Source organism: Chanodichthys erythropterus, chromosome 8 (assembly GCF_024489055.1).
Source record: "Chanodichthys erythropterus isolate Z2021 chromosome 8, ASM2448905v1, whole genome shotgun sequence".
NCBI lineage: Eukaryota > Metazoa > Chordata > Actinopteri > Cypriniformes > Xenocyprididae > Chanodichthys > Chanodichthys erythropterus.
Genome location: NC_090228.1, coordinates 442,295 through 455,577, shown reverse-complemented (window position 1 = coordinate 455,577; position 13,283 = coordinate 442,295).

Below are 13,283 nucleotides of genomic sequence, written 5' to 3'. Positions count from 1 at the left end.
GAGAATGCACAGGTAAACATGTTGTTAAACAGGATATTATTGTGGCCAATGTTTGGCTACGGGTGTCTCATTGCTAGTCCTGTCTGTCTGTCTAGTGTGCATATGATGGACACTTTACTATCCCATGAGGCCACGGGCGAGGATTTGTGAATAGCGGTGAAGCAAAGCAAATAATGCTGTAGGTCATGTGATAAGGGCTACATGGCAAATGTAGTATGCCCAGATTACATTAATATTACATGCATATTCATATTAGAAGATACTTTTTAAGCAGTTGTGAAGTAATTACTTGTTAAGAATAAGTACAGACTCAAGAGAGCATGCAATTTTGGATGCAGCCATAGAACACATAGGGCCATGAGGCAAGCCCAAGGGCCACCTTCATAGTAACCTGTTTTCTACCACAGGAATAATTAAAAAAAAAAACATCACTCAACAATCCAGTGAGTATATATTGAATACTCCATTATAATATTAAGTATGACTATATAGTATGTATTCCAGGCTACAACGCATTAAAAGCATAAATGCATTAACACCAGATGTGAGGTCAAAGCAAACAGGTTTCCAGAAACAGCAACAACTTTTACGCATACAACTGCCTTTGGGATTACTTTAAATACAGTAGTTTCACCATTAGGTCTTCTTTCTGTCCCTAGAAGAGGAGGATCAGTAGGGCTGGACTGGGCATAAAATATTGCGGCAGCACTTTAAAATAATGGTCCATGGTTAACAGGTAACTATGCAGGAAGTAATAGGTAGTAGTACTACATTAACACTGAACTTAATACTATTAACTAATATGGAAGCAAGATTAACTAAGCAGTAAGTAACAGCAAATTTAGCACAAAGATAGTTCCTTATTAGGTATTCGATAATTACTAAGTAAATATATTCTCATTGAGAACCACTTGTTAACTATGACCAATTAATAAAGAATAACCAATTAATTACTAATTACAAAAGTAACATGCCCTGAAAAGTGAACAATTGTCCTTTTTTTTTTTACTCTTAACATGGTCATAACATGGGTTCATTGTGGAAACTAATTATTAATATTATATCCCCCCAAATATGTTAGGTGCAGGTTAGTTCGTACATGTTATTTTTTTAATCTTAAACACAGAATAATACTAATAATGAAAATTTGATAAAAATTTTAAACCATTAGGAAAAGTGATGCTGACATGCTCATGATTGGATTAGTTTACTTTTATGAGGTCTGTTCAGTGTCAGTTAAATATGTCTCCAACTCCAAAAGACCTACCTTTAAGTAACAGTAGCCTGGGGAGGACTTCTCTTCAGGATATGAATATAAACATTGATGTTTTTGTGTCACAAACAATTTGCATCCTTAATGAAGACATTGGCTGCATTTGTGTTGCATTAAGCACAAAACCACATCTTCCAGATTACAGTGTTTGTTGGAATATTATTAGTGGCTCACAGAAAGGTATGGCTGTATTGTATGTTTCAGATATAAAATTAAATTTAAACATATATTACTTGTGAAATCCACATCAACACCTCACTAACACTAGAAGTCCCAGAGAGCAGCCATTTGGCTTTTCTACCTATAAAACCCGCAGGACAGCCGATGGGCTGGAAGGCTTTAGGCTAATATCCTTAATCAGCTGTGAACAGTTGCTTTTGTTATGTAAACAATGTGGGGCCATGCTGAGCCACTTCAAGGAAACTTGTGTTTCACTTTGCCATCTTAGGGAGAAATCAACACACATGTTTTTTTTCCTTTGTTGCTGATATCTATTGATAAAAATAGTACAAAATAAAATAAAGAAACCAACCATTTGTACATATATTTACAAATAATATTAAAAAGCGAGTGAGTACATTTCAGCAATCACTCACAATCCTGGCACTGCCTGGCAATATATTATAAATACATTTTGTATATATTCATTATATATTAATCTTATATTTGAAATGCATCATAAGTCCATTTTTAAAAGTGTTTGAAAGATGGGTTCAAGCGTACTACAAGTGTTAACTAAATACATTTTTCTATACAGAGATAGTATATTAAAAGCACATTTTAGTTCAAATTCATGGTGTCTCAAAATAGCACAGTTGAGTATACTTAGATGTTCTTAAGATTATCTTAAGAAGTACTAAAGAAGAGCTTTTAGTATATTAAGTACAAAATAAGTGCACGGAAATAGAGCACTGGACATTATGGAAGTGTAAAAGTGTACTAAAATAAAGTGTATTTTACTGCACTTTTTTTTCACCTGGGTAGACACTCCAACACTTTCCGTTTGCATTAAGATTATTTTTATTACCACACTGGCAGATATTGATCATTTTACTTAAGTAAAATGCACTTAATTTAGATCCCCCCAGGAAACAAGACTAAATATCATATATAATTTTCTCATATAGAAAATCCATCTTGATTTAAGATTTTTTTTTTTTTTTTTACATTTACTTGAAATAGGATAAAAAAACTACTTAGTATGAAAAGCATTTTTGCAGTGTGAATGAGTGAGTTAACTTTTTAAACATCACTTGCACTCCCTCATTTCAGGGTTAACATACTCAGAGTTTTCACTTAACCTCCTTTCTGAAACCGGCCCATGGTCAATCAAGTTCTCTGCTTTTAGCAGCCCTCCCTCCCCCACACATACAAACAAGCCACCAGCAACCATTCACACACACACCCAACCCCCAGATTGCTCAGGTAATGACCATATTTACACATGAATTGATGCTAATGATAGCCAAAAGACTAGCCAGTTAGCATCCACTTGGCTAAAGGAGGGTTACAAATCTCTGGGACTTCTAGTGCTAATTAGTTACCTTGTCATCCCGCAGGAACTACTAGTGATCTGGACCATTATTCTAAAGTGAAAAACATGTTAACCCTTCACAAATGAGTCACCTCGCAGGAACTGTGCAACATAAAACAACTGCAGTGATTGGGTCTAACATTTTTTTTTTTTTTTTAATTATAAGCCCTGAAACATTTCCATAGGATCATAAAAGAAAATAGTGCATTATGCAAATAATGCACAACTGGGTGTGCAAGAATAAAGCACTGTGCAAAATATGATGTCTGAACATTCTAAATTAAATAAAATTTAGCACAATGATGAAACCTAGCCATAAACTAAATTCTGTATTTTGGTATGAAACAACAATAATGCATTCAACAATCTGTGAAGAGAAACTGAGCCAAACATGAATTTAACATAAAAGAAATTAACATAAAAAAAAACCTTCACAATTAGATTATGAGGATAAACTGAGAATGTACATTAGAAATGTACACCCAGCCATTGGTAACGTGTTATTTATTCTTTTGTGGAATGTCTATAAGCTCTCCATTTCTCTTTTTTCCCTCAATGGCAGTGCACACTGGTTCCTTTGTACACAACTACCGGCAACGGTCTGCAAAGTCGGACAGCTTTTGCCGTTTTTGAAAGGCAGAACATCATTTATTGTACGCTGTGATGTCACAGGCTTCCAATTCAGCAATGGCAGACGTATCAACAATCATCTTCCTATCCACACTGCATATTTGGTATGCCTCCGTTTTGGTTGCTCCTTTTGACAGGTACTTCAGGACCTTTTTGTATCTTCCTATGACTAGGTCTGGTAAAAATACTGACAAAGAACAAAATTTCTAGATTATAGGACATCATTAATAATTATTCTGCTCTTGCTTTAACAGGTTAGCGTAGCAGATAGCTAACATAAGATCCATGAAATAAAGACCCAGGAAACCGGAGTGGAGAAAGGCCTTTTAGTAATGATCTTTCCAATCTTTTTTGTAAAACTGTGAAAACATAATAATATGGCTTTACAAACTGCTCATATATACATATACATGAATATGCAACTCGAGTCTAACATATATAGCTATCACATAAGAAGAAGTAAAGTATAGCAAAGTAGATATAATTCCAACAAAATACTTACAGACTTAGATCTTCATAAACTAGATAAAGAGAAAAGAGTTGCTGCTGCATGTCTTCTCCATAGATTAAAGTCAGAAGCAAAACAGAAAAACTACGGCAAGAGAAGAGGGACTAAAATATAAGAACTCAAATGCAATACATATTTAAACCACTAGATGTCTCTAATGCAACACAAAGTGGGGGCAGAACACTCCCCGCCTGGTATTAAATAATACCACTATGTCCCATTACTAAGAAGGAGCACAACTTCTGAAACAGGTCTTGAATACACCTTGGGAGTACCCTGTCTCATGATCTTCACATTGACTTTCCGAATCCTGCCATCATGGCTGGGGAAGGTTTCCACAATAACACCTGTGGGCCACTCATTCCTTTTAACTTGAGTGTCTTTAAGGAGTACCACATCTCCAACTTGCAGGTTCGGTCTTTCTGATCTCCACTTCTTGCGAATCTGGAGCGTCTTCAAGTATTCTTGCTTCCAGCGTCTCCAGAAAGTTTCAGCGAGGCTTTGGACTTGTCTCCATTGCTTGCTATAGAAATCTTTGAGATCCATGTTCCCCAGAGGAGAAGATACTGGGTCAATCTTCTGAGTGAGCAGCATTGCTGGTGTGAGAACAGCTGGCATCCCTGGATCAGACGACACTGGAACTAGAGGGCGGGCATTCATGATTGCCATGACTTCAGCCATGAGAGTCACAAGTACTTCATGAGAGAGGCGACAGTTCTCCTTCAACAACATGGCATCCAAAATACGGCGTGCAACACCGATCATCCTCTCCCACACTCCACCCATGTGAGAGGAGTGTGGAGGATTGAATGTCCAGTGCAACCTTTTTCTTGCAGGTGAGCTTGCAACACAGGATCTTCTGAGTTTATTTGCAGTTCTTTGCAAGCTCCAACAAAATTTGTGCCCCTATCAGAATGGAGCAGTCTCACAGGACCTCTGATAGTGGTAAATCTCCTCAAAAGCATTGATGAAGCTGGAGGTTGACATGATCTCTATGACCTCAATATGCACCGCTCGTGTACTAAGACAGGTGAACATAACGGCCCAGCGTTTGTTTTCTACATAACCACCTCTGGTCCTGCGCGACGAGATGGTCCAAGGTCCGAAGACGTCAAGTCCAACATTTGTGAACGGAGGATCCATGGTGAGTCTGTCCAGAGGCAAGTCAGCCATTTTTTGTTCTTCCAACTTTCCTCTTAATCTTTTGCAGGTCACACATTTGTGAATCACACTTGATACCAATCTCTTACTTCCTGTTATCCACAGTCCAGCTGTTCGAACTGCGCCTTCAGTGAAGTGTCTTCCTTGGTGAGCAACCTGTTCATGGAAGTGTCTTACCAGCAGAGTAGAGACATGATGGTTTTTTGGAAGAAGAATAGGATGCTGTTCTTCCAAGGACATGTCAGCTGACGATATTCGGCCTCCAACTCTCGGCAAACCATCATCATCAATGATGGGATCCAAACTTCTGACTGAACTGTGTCTTGAGACTTCTTCACCCTTTGAGAGGTTTTTAATTTCTTGTTTAAAGGAGTCTTGTTGCACACTTTTCATAATTATGAGTTTTGCTTGGGGAAGCTCACCCATTCTCTGTTTGTGGTCTGTATTTTTGGAGTAGGCTCTGGCTCTTTGAATGAGTCTGACTGTTGCACGGGTAAGTGATTTCCAACTGGAGAATCTACTAAACCGATATGAGCCGATACCTCCACCTGTAACTTTTGTAGCATAGGTTAAAACTTGAGGGCGAATTTCTGCATCAGACTCTGGATGTAGAAGATCAAATATCTCTGGCTGAGGAGACTCATCCAACTCAGGTCTCGTCAGAATAGCTGGACCTGTAAACCAGTTGGTGTCCTTTAGGAGAGCAGCTGGGACAGACCTGGATCCGTGATCCGCAGGATTATGGCTGGTGCTGATGTAGTGCCACTGAGTAGGGTGTGAGGATTTCCTGATTCTCGTCACTCTGTTTGTGACATAGACATAGAAGTTCCTGGACGTGTTATGAATGTAGCCAAGTACAATCCTGCTGTCCGTGTAGAACTTGACTGTATGTATATCCACATCGATTTCATCCATTATCAGGTCTGCAAGCTCTGTTGCCAAGACAGCTGCACACAGCTCCAAACGAGGGACAGTGTGCGCAGGACGTGGAGCCAACTTGGACTTCCCCATGATGAACCCGACATGACTGTGTCCTTCTGCATCAATGGCCTTAAGGTATGCTACAGCGGATATAGCTAGAGTCGATGCATCCGCAAAGACAAAAATTTCTCTGTATACAGTGGCAAGCAGAGAAACAGAAAGGTAGGTCCTCTGGATCTGGAGTAACTTAAGTTCCATCAAGGAATCCTTCCAGGCTTTCCACTGAATTATTTTGTCTTCTGGTAGTTGAGTGTCCCAATCGTACCCTTCTAATGAGATATCTCTCACCAAAGCCTTTCCCTGAATCGTAATTGGTGCCACGAACCCCAAGGGATCGTAGACACTATTGACCGTCAAAAGGATACCCCTTCTAGTGAATGGCTTTTCCTCATCAGACACACAGAAGGAGAAGCTGTCTGTTTGTAGGTCCCATCTGAGGCCCAGACTGCGTTGGAGCGGCAAAGGGTCAGATGACAGATCCAGATCCTTAAGATCTTTGGCACGATCTTCAGATGGGAAAGCATTCATAACAGTGCTGCTGTTTGATGCTATCTTGTGCAACATGATACTTGACTCAGCTAACATCTCCCTTGTTCTTTTTAGAATGTCAATGGCTTCTTCTGCAGTGGAGAATGAAGCGAGTCCATCATCTACATAAAAGTTCCGTATGACGAACTGCTCAGCATCCTTGCCATATTCTCTTTGTCCTTCTTGCGCTGCCTGCCTCAAACCATAAATGGCCACAGCTGGTGAAGGGCTGTTACCAAATACATGTACTGTCATTCGGTATTCAGTCACAGGTCTGGTGAAGTCGTTATCTTCGAACTACAAGAACCTTAGGAAATCACGGTGTTCCTCACATACTGTGAAACAGTAAAACATCTGTTGCACATCTGCTGTGACTGCAAAAGGCTCCCTATGGAAACGAAGAAGGACGCAAAGAAGAGTGTTATTGAGGTCTGGTCCCTTCAAGAGGATGTCGTTGAGGGAGACACCTTCGTACCTGGCACTAGAGTCAAACACCACCCGTATTTGGTCTGGTTTCTTAGGGTGGTAGACACCAAATGTTGGTAGATACCAGCACTCTTGATTCTCTTTCAATGGCGGAGCTAGTTCTGCCTGGTTTGACTCGAAAATTTTCTGCATGAAATCCATATATTGTTTTTTCATGTCTGGCTTTCTTTCCAGTGTGCGACACAGAGATGAAAGACTTTTGACTGCTTGCTCCCTATTATTTGGGAGACGGTGCCTTGAGGAATGGAATGGTAAGGGAGCCACCCAACTATTCTCATCATTCATGGGGACATTTTTTTCCATGATCTCAAGGAATGCTTGATCTTCAATAGACAAAGCTATTTTCTCATCCTCTTTTGTTCTTTTGAATACTGTGCTTCCAAGATCATCGGTGTCACCTGCAAGTATGTCCATCTCTTCCAAGGTTTGTATGCCGTGGGTTGACCTCCTCTTGTCAAACTTTTCTTGGATGTGAATAACACTATGACATGATTTAAGGAAAGACGTACGCCCAGTAGGTAAGACATCAGTCCTGTAAACATTAACGCTGCTAGGCTTGTGGGCTCCTCTGAGACGTACTTCACCAACAATGACCCAGCCGAGGTCAAGTTGTTGAGCGTATGGTGCATTGTTGGGTCCATTACATTGTTTATGTACTTTGTGTACGCGCAGTATGTCTCTGCCGAGTAGAAGAAGAATGGCTGCATCCGGATCAATGGCTGGGATTTTATCCGACACTGGCTTGAGGTGAGAATAATGATGTGCTATTTCTGGTGAGGGGATCTCTGAACGGTCGTCTGGCATCATTTCACACTCTATGAGTGATGGAAGCGAGATCTGTACCTTTCCATCTATTGACTCAACTATGAGGTTGCTTGCACGTCGTCCTGATGTTTCCACAATCCCTGAGCATGTTCTAAGGGTGTATGGTGCAGCCTTTTCTCCAATGCCCAAAAGGTCAAATAGCTCGGTCTTGGCCAGGGACTTATTACTCTGCTCATCAAGGACAGCGTATGCTTTAACAGCTTTTTCTCTTTGTCCTGCTGGGTAGACTCGGACCAAACATATTTTGGCGCATGATCGGGAGCCGAATGAGTCCCCACAGACCTCTGTGCACTTTGACATAACCTCTGGAGTCTCATCTTCCTGCTGCTCCCCGCCGTGATCTTCCTTAACAGCAGAGCTCAATGTCTTCCATGGCACTGGCCCTGGGTGAAGTGCTGCTAAGTGTTTGTTGCTGTCGCACTCTTTGCACTGCACAGATTTGTCACAGTTTTTGGCGAGGTGACTTGTTGAGGCACAACACTTGAAACAGATACGTTTCTCCTTGAGGTATGCTTTTCATTCATCTAAGGTCTTGCTGCGAAAGCCACGACATTTTCTTAGAGGATGGGGCTTATTATGTAACGGACATAATCTATCTGGATCCTCAACCTTTTTCTCTGCAATGTTTTGCTTATCACCACTTTCTGAAGAAACCTCAGTCTTCCTGGTGAACACAGATGGTTTGGTGTATTTCAGAGGTTTATCCATCTTGACTGAACCACTCATGGTCAGTTCGGCAAATCTGGGGTCGTTTCTTGTCTTTGCTTGGTCTCTGATGAACTTTACAAAGACGCAAAAGGGGGGATATTGAACCTGATGGTCTTCTTCATATTTAGAGCCAACTGAGATCCATTTCTCCAGGAGATTATAGGGGAGCTTCTGCGCGATGGGATTGACTCCCCGTGGTGTGTTGAGGTAAGATAATCCAGGCAAGAATCCATCTTTCCTAGCTGCTTCCAGTTCTAGCAACAGGTCCCCTAGCTCCCACAGCTTCTCGTTGTCCTTTGGAAACTCCTCTAATTTCTTAAGCAAAGCGTTTTCTATCATTTCTGCTGATCCATAACATTCTTCCAATCTCTGCCACACCCTTTTGATTCCTGAGCTGGCATTATTGATGTGAACTGCACGGATGTATTCTGTATTCCTGTATACTGTAGACTGCAGACTGTATTCCCAGCCATTTAGTTAGTAAATCTAACTCTTCCCTGGGAGTTAAGTTAAGATCACTGGTGGAGTTGACAAAGGAAGCTTTCCAGGCCCAGTAGTTTTCTGGTCTATCGTCAAACTTCAGGAGCCCAGAACTGACTATTTCTTTGCAGCCGGTGTTTCTGCTTGGTGATTTTAATCGTTGTGACGTCACTACACTTCTGCCGAACTTGGAGCAGTATGTCACGTCTGTTACCAGGTTGGATAAAACATTGGACTTGTGCTTTGGAAATATACAAGGCGCCTACATCTCCAAGGCACGTCCACCTCTCGGTCGATCTGACCACAATACCGTTCTGCTCTTACCTCGTTATAGACAAAAATTAAAAACTGAAAAAGTGCAAACTAGGACTATTCAGGTATGGGATTTTGAATCTACTGAAACACTAAAGGGTTGTTTTGAAGCTACAAATTGGGATGTATTTTTTAAGGACTGTGAAAGTGATGTAGATATGCTTAATGCTTCAATATCTGGGTATGTTGATTTTTGTGTAGACACTGTAATTCCGGTGAAATGTGTGAGATGTTACCCTAACAATAAGCCCTGGGTTACAAAAGATCTTAAACATTGTTTAAATCTTAAAAAAATAGCTTTCTTAAATGGTGATGAATTTGGCTTTAAACTCTTACAGAAAGAATTAAAACAAAAAATTAAGGTAGCTAAACAGGAATATAAACACAAGGTTGAGGAAAAGTTTACAATGGGTAATGCACAGATGGCCTGGCATGGCTTAAATATCATGATGGGGAGAAATCAGAAGAAACACAATATCCAGTGCCCTGATCCTGTCTGTTTTGCTAATGAATTAAACCAATTTTATGCTCGTTTTAATAATAGTTTTTTAGATGAGCACTGGACTCCTACAGAGCATCCTGATTTACCACACATGACAATTGAGGAACAAAATGTGGAGAAGGTTTTAATGCAGGTTAAACCAAAAAAGACATCGGGGCCAGATGGAATAAAGGGCAAGGTATTGAGAGAATGTGCAGTTCAGCTAAAGGGGGTGTTGACACAACTCTTTCAGCTGTCTCTTGATTTGAGCATTGTTCCGCAGGCCTGGAAGGAAAGCACCATCATCCCTTTACCAAAAAAGGCACATGCTAAGCAGCTTGTGGACTACAGGCCAGTGGCTTTAACATCTGTGCTCTGTAAATGTATGGAGAGAGTTGTTTGTCAGCAACTCTCACAAATAGTGTCTGGTAAACTTGATCCGTTGCAATTTGCTTATCGAACTGGACGTGGAGTTGAGGATGCCACTCTTACTCTGTTGGACAGGGCGGTAAAGCATCTGGACTCGGCAAATTCATGGGTCAGGATTTTATTTATGGACTTTTCTTCAGCTTTTAGCACAGTGAACATAAACACACTTTTAAGGCGTCTGGAGGAATTACAAGTGCATCAAACCTTGATTTTATGGATTAACAGTTTCTTACAGGATCGCCCCCAACATGTGCTGGTGAATGGTAGAAAGTCTGGAAATGTGGTTTTGAAAACTGGCCTCCCACAGGGATGTGTTTTATCCCCAATTCTTTTCTCAATTTACACAAATGAGATAACCTGTTATGATGAAAATTTGATGCTCTTAAAATATGCAGATGACATGGCACTAGTGGGATGTGTGAAGGATACCCAATCACTGGACAGTTATTTTAACTTTGTTAATGCCTTTGCATTGTGGACTGAGCAGAGTTCCTTGCAGCTTAATATAAATAAAACTAAGGAAATGTGTTGTGGGGTTAGCAATGCATGTACACTTTTTAAACCTTTGATAATTAATGGTGAGGTAGTTGAACAGGTGGGATCTTTTAAATATCTGGGTACAGAGATTGACTCCCAGTTTATGTTTGGGAAACATTCAGATGGTGTCTTTAAGAAGGCTTACCAACGTCTAGGCTTACTGAGGAAACTGAGAAGTTTAAATATTGAAAAAGACATTTTGATAGTTGTGTATAAATCTCTTATTGAGTCTGTGCTCACTTTTAACATGGTGTCCTGGTTTAATTCTCTCTCTGTTAAATGTAAGAACAAACTTTTAAGGATTATAAATATGGCTGGTAAAATTATTGGAGCAAAGCAAGTATCTTTGTCTGACCTTTATACTGTTGCAGTAAAAAGAAAGTCTTCCGCCATTTTGGCAGATACATCTCATCCACTTAATAGTTCATTTCCAGTACTTCCATCAGGTAGACGGTACGAAGTACCCCTGATTAAAAAGTCTAAGTATAAGAAGACCTTTGTACCGACAGCCATCGATATTTTAAATAGGATTGTAAGATGAGTTGTTGTTGTTGTTGTTGTGAAGTTTTTTTTTTTTTTTTTTTAAATGATTGATTGTTTGTTCTGTTGTTGTGTTAATGTTTTTTGTTGTCGAGCCTTGTCTGAAGACAATTTTCTACCCCTGTGGGGCTAGACAATAAAGCTTTTGAATTTGAATTTGAATTTGAATCAGGTATCTGGCTAAGTCTGTTGTGTCTGACTGATTGTGCAGGGATGTTCTAGAGGGCATGAAATAGGTTTTACCTTTAGATTGTGGGACGTGAGTCTGTAGAGGGTTGCGTTCATCCTGGTAGAATTTCAAAGGGCTTTCATGGCTTTGCTGAGCATAGGCTGTGCTCGTGCTCTGTCGTAGTGCTGGTAATTCTTGGAACATGACATCGCTACATACTCCTGAACTGTGCGTTTGGATTCCACGATTATCTGTATCACCGTTGTCCATGTTTGGCTGGTGCTCTGGTGAAAAGATGGGTTGTGGTTCCATAAGTTGAGACTGTTGATCCCCATGCTCTTGAGAATGTTGTTGCACATACTCACTAATGCGTTGATGTGAGTGATACAGAGTTAATTTGGTCACATTCTGCTATATTGGTTTTCCAACTTCTTCCTCATAAGCTGCTTCAAGGATTTCAGCCTCTGTAATAGCTGCTTCAGAAGATGCTTCACTAGCTGCTTAGATGTCTCTAATGCAACACAAAGTGGGGGCAGAACAATAATAATAATAAAAAAATATATATATAACACTAAAAGCCATATCATAATTTTGTAGATATTCTCAAAATATACAGGGAGACTCTACATGGGATATCTATCTAATCTGAGCATTTCTGTCGATCTATCTATCTATCTATCTATCTATCTAGACCTTAGATGGGAGTAGCACCACAGCCACCCATGCATATTTGAGGGCTTGGGAGTATAATAATATATAACCGTACAATATAATACTATAAAAATTATTAAAATATACTGTTAATTTACTTTTGCACTACACTATAAAATGTTTTAAATTGAGCCAATGTCCTATTGGTCACATATGTTCATGTTATCAATATTTACAGGAATGTCAAATACTTTAATTTTTGGAATGGAAGTGAAGCAAGCTGTCACAGAAGACGAACTCTGTGATTCCCTCCTCTGGCCATCAGAGGGCACCTTCACCAGAATACTGACACACAGACACAAACACACACACTACATTTCCCATCAGCCCCGTTCCTTGGCACTGATCACCACACCCAGCTGCAGCTCATTATCTGGACTATTTAAGCTGCTCTCAGCCTTGCACTCATTGTGAGGTCTTGTATTACTATGGTTTGCATTTCTGAGCGTTCTTTATTGTGTTTGCCTACCTGTTGTTGACCCTGTTTGATCCCCGTTCAGGATTCTCCACTGCCTGGCCTTTGGACTCTTTGCTTTGTATCTGACCTGTGATTGATATCTGCCTGCCCTGATCCACTGCTTGTATTACGACCACGATTCTGTCTGCTCTCTGCTGTGCCCGTCTACTGTTGTTTGACCATTGCCTGTCTGACTACGAACACTATTTAAAGGTGCCATCAAACATTTTTTTACAAGATGTAATATAAGTCTAAGGTGTCCCCTGAATGTGTCTGTGAAGTTTCAGCTCAAAATACCCCATAGATTTTTTTAAATTAATTTTCTTAACTGCCTATTTTGGGGCATCATTAACTATGCACCAATTCATGCTGCGGCCCCTTTAAATGCTCCCGCCCATGGAGCTTGCGCTTGCCTTGAACAGCATAAACGAAGTTCACGCAGCTAATATAACCCTCAAAATGGATCTTTACAAAGTGATCGTCATGCAGCATGTCTAATCGTGTAAGTACAGTGTTTATTTGGATGTTTACAT